The following is a 16091-nucleotide window of genomic DNA, read 5'->3' as shown; positions in this document are numbered from 1 at the left end:
GGGAAGAATAGATGAATAATAATAATAATAATAATAATAATAATCAAAGTGCCTTGGATCAGTTATGTGTAAGCATGGTGGTACGGAGGGAGAGATAAGAGAAAGGGCATTGCAAGGAAGAAGGATGGTAGGGTCTTTGTGACGAATCATGAATGGCAGAAGTGTAGTGCGGCGACGGCCTGATGAACGAGCCTCCCATAACCCACTTAGCCAGTGGGGTACCTCTTTGGCCGACTCGGTAAGGAGTGGCTCTCCCGTCACGCTGGTCGCGGGTTCAATCCCAGGCAGCCGGGGAATACCCTCTCCTTGTTGTGATTAATTTCTCGTGTGTTTCGATACACGCAGAGGACGTGTGGGACCAAGAGAGTAATAGAAAAAAGAGAATAGAAAATCCCGTCATTAAAGAAGTGAGAGCATGGAGGTAAAGAGGGATTTGAGAAATACAATAATAGTACCAACCCTCACATATGAAAGTGAAACGTGGGCCTGGAATGAAAGTCAGAGGTCTAGAGTGCAGACAGTGGAAATGAGTTATTTGAGGAGTGCTTGTGGTGTGAGTAGAATGGATGGAATGAGTAATGAAAGTGTGTACGAGCATTTTGGAATGTGTCACAGGGGTGAAGGGAAGAAGTGTGGAGTGGTGGAAGAAGTGTAGCGACAGACTTTAAAGTGGTTTGGCCACATGGAGCAAATGGAGGAGAGTAAGATGACCAGAAGGGTGTATGTGAGTGAGATAGAGGGGGGGAATGCTAGAGGACGACCTCCAGTGAAATGAAGGGATAGGGTGCAAGAGTACGTTAGGGAGGGGGGGGAAAGATCTTTGAGAAACTTTGAGCAGGCAAGGAGGGAGTGTCTGGATAGAGAAAGATGGAAGCTCTTCTGCCGTGGCCATCCCCTGGTGGGAGCTCCTAGGAGCAGGCGTCGATGGAATGATGATGATGATGTATATAACAAATATGGTATGGTTAGTAAAGACGAAGGTATGAAATGTGGAAAGATTGAAAGGGTTAAATGCAGTATCCTGAGATGGTTTGGCCAAAAGGAAAGGATGCTGGAGAGCGAAAAGTTGAAGAGGATGTATACGAGTAAGGTTGATGCGGTGACTCAAAGAGGACGACCCCCAGTGAAATGGGAGGACAGAGTGCTGAAGTATGTGAGAGAAAGGAGCGAGAGGAGTGTAAGAGGATTAGAGGATGCAAGGCGGGAATGTAAGGACAGGAATAAATGGAGACTTCTGCCATGGCCATCCCCTGTATTAAAAAAATAAATAAATAAATAAATAAAATAAGAAGAAAATAATGAAACAAAATAAACAAGCAAAAATATATATCCAGTGTAAATAAGAGAGAGAGCGATTAACATAGATTTACATAGAAACTCAGACCACACAGACCCCATGGTCCAGACTAGGTGGTCTGTCCTGAAACCTAAGTGATTTTACATTAATCAGATGGCTCCAAAACGTTGCTTTTCTACTCTAGTTAATACTAAGTTCAAGGAAGTGACGGTCGAGCTTGTTTTTAAAGGAGTCAATCGTGTTACACTGGACCACTGATGGTGGGAGCTTATTCCATTCTCGCACTTCTAGCGTTGGTGAAGAAAAATTTGGTGCATTCTGAATTAATTAGTCAACATTTGATATTTGTTCCAATGTTCCTCTTTCTAAAAGTCTCATCGAAAATAAACAATAATGTTCTGTATGCATTCTTGAAACAATTAAGTATTTTAAAACATTCGATCAGTTTTCCTCGGAGGACGTTTCTCAAGAGAGAACATGTTAGGGTGGAAAGCCTTTCTTCGAAGGATTTGTTGCGCAAGGAAGGGATCATTTTTGTTGCTTGACACTGAACACCTTCTAGTTTAGCAATGTCCTTTGCATGGTGGGGAGACCAAAACTGTACCGCATATTCCAAGTGGGGTCTGACTAAACTATTGTAGAGCGGAAGTATTACATCTTTATTCTTGAATAAAAAGTTTCTTTTAATGAAGCCCAACATTCTGTTCGCTTTATTTGCTGCATCGATGCATTGATGTGAGAATTTGAGGTTTGACGATTTTAATCCCCAGGTCCTTAACGCATTGAGCGCTTGTGAGTTTAACGCGTATTTCGTAATCGAACTTCTTATTTTTTGTTCCAACTTGAAGGACCTGGCACTTGTCTATGTTAAAGGGCATCTCCCATTTATCCAACCAAGCTGAAATTTTGTGCAAATCCTCTTGGAGGCTTTGCCTGTCTTCGTCAGTGAGAATCGAGTTACTAATCTTTGTGTCATCTGCAAATTTACTAATGTGATTATTGAGTCCAACATCCACGTCGTTGATGTAAATAATGAAGAGCACTGGGCCAAGAACCGAGCCCTGAGGGACGCCACTAGTGACCGGCGCCCACTCTGAGTTAAATCCGTCAATCACAACTCTTTGTTGTCTGTTGCTCAACCAATTCGCGATCCATTGGTTTACTTGACTGTCAATGCCTATTTGCTTTAATTTATAAAGTAATTTATGATGTGGGACTTTATCAAACGCTTTCTGGAAATCAAGATAGACTACGTCCACTGATTTGGTTACGTCATAAATTGAGAAGAGATCATTATAAAAGGTCAGTAGGTTTGACAGGCAGGATCTTTTGTTACGGAAGCCATGTTGTGAATCCCCAATTAATGAGTGGCTTTCGAGGTAACTCACAATTTTGTCTCTAATTATGCTCTCGAGTAGCTGATCTACAATTGAAGTTAGAGAGAGAGAGAGAGAGAGACTTCACTTGGATTTCCATGGGCAGGGGCCAGGGGAACTCGTTGCGTTGCAGGGAGGAGCCAGGCGAGCTTCACACTGCTGCTGTCCCTCCAGGCTCTTCAGCTCAGCAGGCAACCTTGGGAAGGGTGAATGATGTGTTAGGCTGTTTATCTTAGTGTATCATGGCTCAGCTTATAAAGTTTTGCAGGTGCAGTATTACCCCTGTGTGTATTATATAGCAGTAATGTCACCACAATCTAAAGCGGACAGTAATGTCAGTCTTCTAACACAAAAAAAATCTAGCACGTACATACAAAGAGGAATTTTAACGGCATACTTTCTTTTTCGCAAAGTTGGGCGTGTGTAATACCTGGGTATCAAGTATGTCAAAGTTTAAACCATATCACTCACTGGTTTGCTTGTTTGTTTCCTTTAGTTTCATTCAAGCTCAGAAACTTAGCACAACAAATTACTGAGTCGGAAAAAAAATCCAATAGTGTTCAATAAGTGACTCCTGACTGTAAGGTGTCAGCTGATGGCTGCACAGGCCTCTGAATGCTGGAGGGCTGCAGTCCATCTCTGTGGTCCAATAAGTGTCTGAAACATGGTTCATTGAAAATTCTAAATTCGAAATAAAGTCTTGCTCTCCTACCCTGAACCCTCCTGACAAGAGTAAGATATGACTAACTTCGATCATTTATTGATTGCCTGGGAAAAAAAAAAAATCACCTTTGAGGCATTACTGTAATTACACATCAGTACAAGCTATACACAGGTTAGTAAAACACAAAACTACAATAATTACCTGGCATCATTACATGTTCAAGATTTTCACCAATAGGAAACTTGGGACACCTCCTCCCAAGTGGCACTACAGCCACTATGCCCTCCACTGGGACTGGTGTGGTGTGATGATGATGTAATACAGGAGCAAGCTCCTCAAAAGACTTCACCACGAGCTTCCGAGGCTTCCCATCATGGTCCAGTCTGTACAGCATTTGATCTGTTTATAAAGGCATAATAATTACAGTATGAGAAATGCAACGAGCTTCCATACAAGGCCAATCCACAACAATGACAACAGATTTTAAACCACAGCTGCAACTTGTTTTGGCACTCATCTTTGCTTGTGAACCCTGCACCTGTGCTATAGAAAACCTGTCACTCAAAGTTACATAAGAACATAGGGAAACTGCAAGAGGCTGAGTGGCCTACACAGGGCAGCTCCAGAATCCCTCCCACTACTCACGATGGGTGAGGTGTAGTTTTAGGGATTACAGGTAGAGGCTTGATCCTCGTTTACCTTCAGTACGGGCGTACGCTCCAGTACCGTCTCCTTACTGCACCCACACCTCACTGCCACCTGTCGTCCTCGTCCATGTAGCTATCCAGTCTACTCTTACAACAAGCTATCGTCCCTGCACTAACTATGTGATTGCTGAGTCTATTCCATTCCCCCACCACCCTATTACTAAACCAATGCTTGCCTATATCTCTCCTAAATTTATACTTTTCTAATTTAAATACATTACTGCGAGTTCTATCCTGCTGGCTAATTCTCAGTACTTTACTTATATCGCCTTTGTTGTAACCCTTGACCCATTTGAATACTTCTATCAGATCTTCCCGCACTCTTCGTCTTTCTTGTGAATGTAAGTTTAGATGTTTCAGCCTATTTTGATATGGGAGGTTCCTCAGCCCCTGAATCATCTTGGTCATCCTCCTCTGAACTGATTCTAGCAAGTTGATGTCCATTCTGTAGTGTGGGCACCAAAACTGGACAGCATAATCTAAGTGTGGCCTTAGTGACTTTAAGTCTATCTATCTGTCTAATCACGAGCTCCCTACTTATGTTGATGTCGGTTAATCCTTCTACCTCTTCTCCCCTGTAGATCTGTTCTCCCTGAAGTATATCATCTAATCTTTCTTTGGTAAATACAGTTAAGAAATACCTATTTAACGCCTCACTCATTTACTCGTCTCTATCAATCAGTGATTCTCCCGACTTAAGCGGCCCTATCTTATCCCTAACCTTGGTGTTATTAAGCTGGAAGAAGCCCTTTGGATTGGTCTTTGCTTCCCTGGCAATTCTAATCTCATAATTACGTTTTGCCATACGTGTGTTCTTCTTTACTGCTCTAGCTAAATCGTTGTAACTATCCCTTAGGTGAGTTTCCCCCCTTTTGACTCTAACATATAGTCCTCTTTTCCTTCCTATTTCAGTTTTTAACCTGTCTGTCATCCATCGCGGGTAATTACCTGTTAACCTGACTTCCCTGTGAGGTATTAACTGTTTCTGTCCTAGTTTAATCTCCCTGACCAGACTATTGTACTCACCCTCCAAGCTACTGACCTGACTAGTGACCTCACCAGAGATTAACGCCCCTCCCTGCTCTGGGTCCTGACCTACTTCTGATATCACTCCCCTAAGCCTTTGCAGCTGTTTTCTTAACCCCTCGTAGTCTGCCTTCCTGAAGTCAGGTATTAATGTGTTGTTACTGCTGACTCTATCCTCCCATTTAATATTAAATCTAATTTCCTTATGATCACTTGTTACCAAATGAATCCCCAACCTCAATGTTGCTTATTATGTCCTCTCTATTAGTTAACAACAAATCCAAAATATTTTCTTCCCTCGTTGATGTTCTAATTAACTGCTTAAGGAAACTATCCTGTATCACATCTAACAAATCCTGTGCCTCTTGGTCTCCGGATAAAGTATCCCACTCTATGTTCCTATAATTGAAATCCCCAATTACACACACATTCCTATATCTTGACGCCCTACTAATTTCTTGTAAAAGGGGTTGGCTACTGTCCCTGGTAAGGTTGGGCGGTCTGTAAAGTACTCTTATGACACGATTCTCCTTCCTACCTATTGTTTCTACCCAGAGGGATTCTGTATTGATATCTTCCTTGATTGAGTTGTTAATGACACACTTAAGATTGTTCCTGACGAAGAGTGCGACCCCACCCCCCTTCCTGCCTATTCGATCCTGGTGGAATAACTTATACCCTTCAATCTCTAATTCTGGGAGAAAGTGTCTGTCTGCAGTGTTTATCCATGACTTTGTGATCGCTATCATATCAAATTTCTCTACGCCTTTCCCCTCAATAAATCTATCTTATTCCTAATACTTCTACTGTTTGTATAGTACACATTTAGACCTACCCCTTGCCTTACCCTGCAGCCACTATTATTATTACTACATTTAGTGTTCCCACTTGGTATTGCCATCTTAGGCCCCTTCTTACTTACCCTAAAAAACCCTGCAGGGCCCCCAATCCATGTTCAAGGGCATCAGACAGGATCTGCACCCCCTCCCATGAAAGGTGAACTCCGTCCCTTTGGTATAGGTGGTTCTTGCCAAAGAAACTTCCAGGTGTCGACAAATGTCCATCCATTGGCTTTGCAATAATCTGCCAACCTGCAGTTTAATGCAATAGCCCTGGACAGCCAAATGGCACCTTGGCAGAACCCCACACACCACAGGAACCCCGCCTTTGGACATAACTCTTCGAAGAGCCTTCATGTAGCGACGCAGAAGCTGCTCACTACCTAACCTGCCTATGTCGTTCCTTCCCACGCTCAGGCAGACGATGGGTTTGACTCCCTCGTCTGACATTCACGACTCTACCCTGTCGCTGACATCCCTAATCCCCGCCCCAGAAAAACACACCCTGGTCCTACATGGCCTATCTTTAGCACAGAAGGCCCTATCTCACAACCTGACCTGGCTATCCCCAACAACCAAAATGTTACCTCTGGGCAGGGATTTGTCATCTCCTTCACCTCCTGCTCCTTCACTCCCTCCCTCAGCTCAGAGAGAGCCTGGAAGGAGTTGCGGCACTACACACCCACAAGATTGGTCCTCTTCAACCTTAAGCAGCTGTCATGGCTCTTGACTACCTGCCAGCCCCCATCTTGTGACGGTGTACTATGTACATCGCTTGTCTGGGGACCTGATGAATGAAGGACTCTATTTTCCTTCCTCATGGCCTCCACAGTCCTCTCCAACTCTTCAATTCTCTCCAAGAGAGAGTTCACCAACTCAACTGTACCCTACCGGCCAAGCCTCCTCCCCTCACTGCACCACTGTAACTCATCCAACCAGACACGGTCAACCCAAGAGCTAGCCAGAGCACGTCCTATCACCTTGAGGACCTGAGGTGGTATTTAAGTTGTATTAAATTTAACTCCTCCAGGTAGTTGGGACACAACCTCTGTCAATGAGCTGGACCTTGCCACTAATGAGCAGCGGGTAGGGACACTGGCATAAAAGAAGCAGTCTATCTCTCTCCTACATGAGGAAAAGTGGGATCTCTTTATTGCTAATCAGTATACCATTGCATACCTTATACTACAGCAATGAAATCAATCCCTTCTCCCTTTCCTCTACTAACTGAATTATCAAAATAAATCATTATTAAGCTGATGAGAAAATCATGAACACAAAATGCCACAAAAGTGTACATTCTTCAACACATAACCACTTTAATTTCAAATCTTGGCTTTTATTTATTCCAGATAACAGCAGACTTTCAAACATATGATCAATCAAAAACAATCACTTGCCTTATTCATCCCACTGGAAGTGACATGCCCATCGCAAAACTTTCCGCTGCTCAGCACACTTAAGTCCAGAGGCATGCTTTCTGGTCCTCAGCGACTCATACAGGATGTTGTCTTCTGCAAACCTTTGTCTGCAGGCCAACTCATATTCCTCAACAGTATAGTTGAACCTGATGATGAATTTTAATTGTCAATATTATGCTTCACTGCAACCAGTCAAGTAAAGTTGCATGTCAACTGGACAGACACAGAAAATAATGACAAGTGGTATGTCTTTTCTGAAACAATACATAGTAATATAAACATTTTCATATTCAATTCAAAACCTAGGTTAAGAAAGAAAAAAAATGAAATCTGTGCAGATGACAAAAAATTCAGTGACAATACTTTAGAGGGAAATCTTACTGAACACAATTCCCTTCAATACTTTAGAGGGAAATCTTACTGAACACAATTCCCTTCTTTATTTGCATGAATTTTGGTGAATATTCACGGTACTCCCCACCAATAATAATGGATGAAAATGTTAACTTGTCATATCTTTTGATGTTTTGAATGAATCTTTTTTGTTCCAAATCCCCAGCTTTTGCCACTGGCCACTTACAGTGCCTCGGAAAGTATATATTGGTTTGCCAGAAAAATATACTTGTCCTGCAACTAAACCTAACCTGACCATATCTATCCTAACTAACCTGACATAACCCTAACCCCGAGTTACTGTGAAAAACCTGCCATAAAAAGAAAAAAAAAATGTAGACATTATATATAGCTGATTTACAAGATGCATCTCTCTCTCTCTCTCTCTCTCTCTCTCTCTCTCTCTCTCTCTCTCTCTCTCTCTCTCCCCATTATCTTACATGGAATGGGGATGAGACTAATTGGTCTTTAGTTTAAGGGATCACTGCAAGACCCTTTCTTATAGATGGGACACACATGAGACAATTTCCATAATTGTGGTAGAGTACCAGAGGACATGGATAGATTAAAGAGGTAAGAGAAAGGGTAGACTAACTTGAGGCATATTCCTTTAAAACTCTAGGATGAAGACGGTCAGGCCCCATTGCGCTATCTACTTTTAGGGCCCCTCAATTGGAGTTCAACTGTTGTGCCATTCATGGGCACTCTTTTATTTAATTATGTAGGTTCATTATACCTCAAAGTAGAATTAATTGTTGATCATTTAAACCACAGAGTAAAATTAGTAGTTTATTCACCCAGTCTTATGAGGCATCATTATCGCACACAGGATCATCACCTGCCCAAGTAAAATAGGTAACACGACTTTAAGAAAGTTACTTGAGGTAATTATTGTTCAGAGATTCTAATGGTGAACTAAGGGTCATAGGACAGGGTCCACTAATTAGAGGTTTGCTTACGTATTTTACATCACTAATTACATTTGTAAATACCATGAATACAGGTTAACATTAACACCTTAAACTAACATGCACACATGGCAATAAGTAGCACCAACATAATAACAGTTTCCACCCACACGGGGAAACACAGACTCCACCATTCCACACCTTAATTAAGTCCTAACTAAAACTAGTGAGTGTTTGCGCTTATCCATTGTTACCCCTGAGAACGACACACATACCACCCTTTTGGCCTTCTCCTTCTTCTTCTTCTTCTTCTTCGTGGGTGTTTTATGGGGCTAGTTTGGCTGTGGGCCCACAGCCTCTAGAGCCCCGTCAGTCCTTCCACAGGCAGCTTCCAGAACGCAGCTTCAAAAGTGTTTGCTCTCTTGCTCTTGCTGTACAGGTGACCCGTTGGAGAGTCAGGCCTAGTAGTAGTAGTCGGTCAGGAGTTTTGCCTTTGTAACGGCACTCCTGATGTGTCTACTGTCTGGGTCTATTATTTTCCTTTTCTTTCATTCTTTTTCTCTTATTGTCCAAAACTTGTGTACTGTTGTTTTCGTTTGTTCGGTGTGTTCATTTTCAAATAAATTTTTCCAATGGTGTCGTCCTCTTCTTCCTCGTAAGGCTGTTGCAGCCTCACGCACTTTGCTCTTTCCTCTGCATAGGCCGGGCACCAGAGCAGGAAGTGTCGCAGGTCTTCGTTTTCAGCTTCACACATGTCACACTTGGTTTCCTCTTGCCGGTGTCTGTTTCTGTCTTTTAGTTGCATGTTGTTTGTCCTGCATCTGAATAGCACTTCTGAGGCTTGGTTGTTGGTGTATACCTCCTCTTGTCCTCCCAACTCCTGTCTCCATTTTCTATATATCTTAAGGCTTGCTTTCTCATTCATTTGCCTCTTCCACTCTCTTGTATCCACCTCTCTCATTCTCTGCTTTATACTCTCCTTTGTCTCATTCCTCACACTCACACTCAGTCCCTCTGTTGCTCTTAGTTCATTCAACAAATCTTTCACCCACCTACTTTGTCTCTTCTCTAGCATCTCAGATCCCAACCTTCTAAACAAATCTTTTCCTTCCACAAGAACATACCTTAAGTACTTCCACTGTCCCTCCCTTATCCTGTTTTTAACACTGGAGCTTCCTATCTCACCCCTGAGTACTGCTTCCTGTGCATACATTGGTGCCCTCAAAATCTTCCTGTACACCCCATTCTCTATCCTCTGCAACTTTTTTATGTCTGTCTTTGTGATGTTTATTATATTTACCCCATACAGGATGGATGGCAGTGCAACATTTTTCCAATATGTCTTTCCTATAAACATTCTTGAACAGCTCTTTTCAATTACATTGTATGTCATATTTGCTAGCCTTCTCGCTTTCCTGAACATTTCTTCCTTTTGCATTTGAAAACAGTTCCTCTTGTCATTGACTATTATTCCTAAATATTTAATTCTATCCCCAACACTAATGCCCCCTATATTTTCTGGTTTGTTTTCCATATTAAAAATGATAATATTGCTTTTCTGCTTATTTACTTTTAGTCCATATTCTTTAGCTATAGTCTCCATCTTCTCTATCACCTGTACTGCTTCCCCTACACTATTTGCCAAAAGCATGCCATCATCTGCAAAGAAGAGTGAGGTAATCCTGAATGCCTCATCTTTGTACCCACTTTCTAGCTCCTCTAGCTCCTGAATTATTTTAAAAGTAATCATCTTAAACAGTGTAGTTGAGGCAGTACATCCCTGTCTAATCCCACTGGTCACTTCTATTTCTATCTCCTCCTCTTCTTTATCTATCTCTATCTTAGTTCTATCTCCTACATAAACTCCTGCTATGAAGTTAATTATATCTGGGTTTACCTTGCTATCCTTTAAAACTTCTATTAACTTATCTCTTCTTACACTATCATAGGCCTTTGCAAAATCTATCGAGATTACTATCAATGGTTTCCTCATCTTATATGCTCCTTCTACACAATATCTTAGAATAAATAGGATGTTTTCATCCGGCTTCCTCTGTGAATCCTGCCTGTGTATCCTTGCCTATACCATTTATCCTAATGTGGTCTTCCAAGCTAGTTCTAATCACAGCCATCATTAGCTTGTACCCTACATTTGTCAGAGCTATTGGCCTTAGTTCTTTAACCTTTGGTCTACACTTCTTTGGTAACATGACTGTCCTAGAGTCCCTCCATCCCTCTGGTATCCTCCCTGTCTCTAATACTGCCCCAAGGTCTTCAACCAACACCTTCCGTAATACTTTACTTTTTGCAAATTCTTTGTACATTTCTGGCTTTATTTTGTCTGTTCCAACTGCTTTTTTATTCTTCATTCTATTGATACATTTAATTACTCTATCTTCCCTTATGCTTTCTTCTTCCGGATAGATGAATCCCCCCTTCACCCTTCTTGTCATTTCCATGTGTTCTCTCACTTCTAGTCCACATTTTTCAGTGTGCTGCCACCCCACTGCCCTCAGCTCATTAATATCCTCCAACCTTACAGCCTGGTTTTCCTCTATGTCCTTTTTTACCTGTTCATACTCCCTTACATACTCCTCTCTCTGTGTTCCAAACTTCCTTTATATCATTTCCATGTTTTCTGTACACTCCACTCCAAAAACCTTTTACTTCCTCCCCACCTTTCCTTTCTCCAGCTCAACTCTGTCCTCCCATATATACTTAAAGTGTCTTTATCCTTAACCTTTTCCCCTTTAAGTATTCTTATATACTCCCACATCTTTTTCCCTCCATCTTTCTTATCCTTAATTTCCTTTGTTATCTTCTCCTCTTGTTTGTACATTTCCTTCCTTATCTTTAATTGTACCTTTGTTCTTTGTTCTACATATAATTTTTGCCACCTTGCTTCCTCTTCTTTGCATTTTGCATTTCTCCTATTTCTGTTTAACCTCTTCCTTTCTTTTATTTCTTTCCTTATTTCCTCGTTTATCCATGCTGGTTCCTCGTCCCCTAGCTTTTCTCTCTTCTTCTATATACACTTTTTAGCACTGCATCTGCTGTTTCTTTCATTTTTTTCTCCAGTTCTCCTATACTGTCCACCTTATTCCTCGTCACACTTTCTTCTAGCTTTTTCCTAAAGTTTACTAGTGATGATTTATCTGTTTTATAGTACTCCCTCTCAATCCAATCATTTTTCTTGAACTCCCTCTTTTCTTCTTTTACCCTTAATTCCACCTCTATCAGGTTATGGTCTGAAAGGTCATATTCTTCCTTTTTTTCATCTATCCTCATTTTATGGAACCTATTGTACACCTTGTCTGTCACTAATACATAATCTATTACACTCTGTTGTCCATCTCGGCTCCATGTCACTTCTCCCTCACACCTCTCGTCATCATTTAACATAATCAATCCATATTTTTCCATCCATTGTATAATCACTTCCCCATTCCTGTTTACTTTTTGTGTTCCCTTGAACCCCACATGTCCATTGAAGTCACCCATTATCATCAAAGGCTCTTCGTAGGCATGTTGCATGTTGGCCTTGGTCTGGGCGACGCCCAGCTTCCCATCTGTCAGGCTTGCCTTTGGCGCACCTGAAAGGGGCGATGTCACTCGTGAGAATCCAGTTTCAGTTATAGTACTATAGCCAAAGTGAGTTGAACACCGTGGACAGTTCTTTCCTCACCTGAAAGGGGCGATGTCGCTTGTGAGAATGAGCTCGCTCCCACAACCCAAAGACTATAAAAGAAAGATGGGAAAGCTTATATCTAACAGCGATAAAGAAAATGTGAGGCAGATATGGACTAGCAGCGCCATCTGTTGAGCCGACGCCAAACTATATCTAATACGTCGTCTGCAGGTGTACGATTTCCTCTTCATCTTCTTGTGACCTTATCGCTTTCTAGTTTGTATCATATGCGTAGATCTTATTTTTTACATAATGTATGAACAATATTTACTTTTTCATAATTCATTATGTATTATATGATTACTATATGCTATATTTCATCAATGATGGGTGGTATAACCACAAAAACCATAGTTCATGAAGTGTAACTTTTTTTTACACACACACACACACACACACACACACACACACACACACAGCTATTTACTTAACTAATTAGTGTATTTTTGACAAAGAGACATAATATAAATGTGCAGTGCAGTTGTATTTGTCTAGAAAATTATATACAACAAATCTTCGCTGGCATGTAGATATATGGCACGCATTGTGCATTATAGAAAATGCATGAACACAGACACACAAGCAAAAGCAAATGAGAAAGAAATATTGGTCTCATATTTATACACAAAGTAAAGAAAGATAATAGGGCAGTAATGCATTGGAATAATCTCAAGAATATAGGAATAAGAATAATAAAGAAAATTACACAACAAGTAGACAAGTAGTCACTTAGAAAACTTACATAATACTATGCCATATAAATTGGTTTATACCTGTCTTACACAAGGACATAACTTAAAGAAGAGGAAAGCAAACATGAATACCAGGCATAACTTTTAGATTATCTGAAGTACACAGTGCAGCAGGAGGTGCTCATTGGTCTCCTCGACGGTCCTGCACCAGGGGCAGTGACTCCCTGGGCAGTGAGGGTCGGGGGCCAAGCGCAGGCGGTGGAGGTGAGCGCTGCGTGCTGCCCAGGCGGAGGCGTGTCAGGTACTCCACGTTTCAAGTTAAACAAACAGACTTGGGGTCCTGGTCTTGGTCCTGGGTGTTGATATTACACCAATGCCATCTAGCGAGCCGACGCCAGCTACTCACAAAGTTTCGTTCAGCTTTCCTGTCTTTCTTTTATAGTCTTTACCCACAACCTAGTGCGAGGAAGGGGCGTTAGTCTCGGCCCCAAAACGTCTTGGTGTGACGTCACGGAGTGACAAACTGCCATGGTCGCAGGGTAGGCCTGCTTGAGACCTGAGATTTCCTTGGTAGGCCTCCAATATCAATATAAGGTCACTGGTATTTTATTTCCATTATGAATATTTACCGTTCTCCCGCAATAATTAAAAGAAGGCAGATTGACCACTTTTGGCAACGATACCCTGTTTTGACCCCTGACACCTCTGAATTTTGTTGACACTACAGATTGTAGGGGAGATATGGGAGCACAACAGGCCTCTTTAATTGTTTCAACACCCATCTCTTCCCTCTCGCTCTCTCTCTCTCTCTCTCTCTCTCTCTCTCTCTCTCTCTCTCGTGTGCTGTACTGAACTGTACTGTAGATCTTGCTGTGCTGTGTGCCGTGTGCTATTTCGCGTCGTGCTGCGTACTGCTTATTGTCAACCGAGTTAGCTGCCTGCAGAGGTGTGCTGGTTGCTGTGCGACCACGTGCTTCGCTGGACAGGATTAAGTGTTGCCCTTATTTTTACTACCTCTCTCTGCCTGTATCTACCCTCTCGCCGTAGCGCCCTGTAAAACATATATACACATATACACAAAACACAGTGTTACACTCTTTCCGCCACATTCTTTATATATTTCCAGATTCCACTCCGACGCCACTCCCTACGCAGGTGTTCAGACTTACCTGACCTGACTTGACCAGATTATTCCCCAGAGACACAGTAATCCTCTAAATTTTTCATCACCTGCGTCTCTCCCTCTCGTCCCTCGCGTTTCGCTCCTCCTCTTCTCTCGCCTCCCCTCTCCATTGCCCCCCCCCCCTCTCTCTCTCTCATTACTACCCCCCACTTGCCCCTCTCTGTCTCTCCTTCCTCACTCCCTATCTCGTTCCCCCCCTCTCTCCCCCCCTTTCCTTCGCCCTCTTCCTCCCTCCATCCCTATCTCCCTCCTACGCCTTCCCATCTCTCTCTCTCTCTCTCTCTCTCTCTCTCTCTCTCTCTCTCTCACTTATTCTCGCTTATTCACGCACGCGTCCCTCTGCCCTACGAAAAAGAAAAAGCAAAGCAAATATATAGATAAACACTACTCACTTGCTCTCTCCTCCTTACCAAGATGGCGCTAAAGAAATGTTCGACTTGCACAGGAAACTTCTCTGGTCATTTCTTCTCAGGACGATCGACCGTCTGCAAGATCTGCCTGTTGACACAGCAGATGGAAACGAGACTCCTTCAACAGGACGAAAGGCTGACGGCTGGCGAGAAGAAGATCACCGAACTAACAAGTACTGTTGATACCTTGCAGGAGTTTATCCAGGCCAACATCGTCGCCCCTCCTGCAACGGACGCCTCATCACCCTCCTCACCTGCACTCGATGCCCAGCCACCTTCCGAAGAAGGCACGTCACAGGGAACCGGTAGAGCTGACGCTGAATGCTTCACCCCCGTGAGAGGAGGAGCCAGACCCGCCCCTAGAGCCATTTATCCTACTCATTGCTACAACAGATTTGCCATACTGGAGGAGGAGGACGAGGAACAGAGCACCTTCTTGGTCGGTGACTCTATGATTCGCCATCAGGTGGTTGAATTCTGTGGCAGAGTCCCCTGTCGTAGGCGTAACTACTGTTATCCTGGAGCTGGTGTTGACGACATCACAGCTGCCCTGGACGAGGTCTCCGCTGTGGCCTCTAATGACTCACTCTTTGTTCTCCACACAGGTACAAACGACGTCACCACGACCTGGTCTGAGGAACTGCTGGACAAGTACCGTAGGCTCATCCAGCAGTATAAGACTAAATCCCTAATATTATGATTTCAGGAATTCTACCACGGACATGGGATGAGGGCGACTTCTACAGTAAGGCCTTCAGCCTCAACAACCGCCTGCAGACTCTCTGCGGAGAGCTTGACGTCAATTCTTTAACGCCTGGAACGATTTCTACGGCCAGAGTAGACTTTTCCAAAGGGACGGCATACACCTGTCCCCCATCGGGCAGCCAGATTTGGAAGGCTCCTCAACAACGCCGTACGTAACACGAACAACAAAAACGACTCTCAGCCACGTCCTTCCATCCCGCCCGTGTAAATAGACACCATACACCGCAACAGACTCGTAACATTGAACCCTCCAGTACCTCTATTACCAAGCTTCAAGATAACCTAAGAGTCCTTAGTTTCAATGCGCGTAGCCTAAGAAACAAGTTTGATGAACTGCGATGTCTTGCTTTGACAGAAAACTTTGACGTAATTGCTATAACCGAAACATTTATTGACACCACTGATATTGATTTAAGTTCCGAATACAACATAGATGGCTACAGATTCTTCAACAATGATCGTGTAAACAGTAGAGGGGGTGGTGTCGCCCATTTTGTAAAAAGCTACTTGCAACCTACTGACAAAACACCAAGAAACAGTAACGTTGAACATTTGTGCGTGCAGTAAACATTGCAAAAGTCAATTTAAATATATCTGTCACTTACAGGCCTCCGGGCAATCACTTGATGGCGATCTTGAAATGTACAGCGTCTTAAGGCAGTCACTTAATAACAGCGACTCACTGATACTAGGAGACTTTAACCTCCCCATATCGACTGGGC

The sequence above is a fragment of the Eriocheir sinensis genome, unplaced genomic scaffold (genome assembly GCF_024679095.1).
Source record: "Eriocheir sinensis breed Jianghai 21 unplaced genomic scaffold, ASM2467909v1 Scaffold1264, whole genome shotgun sequence".
Classification (NCBI taxonomy): domain Eukaryota; kingdom Metazoa; phylum Arthropoda; class Malacostraca; order Decapoda; family Varunidae; genus Eriocheir; species Eriocheir sinensis.
This window is presented reverse-complemented; position numbering follows the sequence as displayed.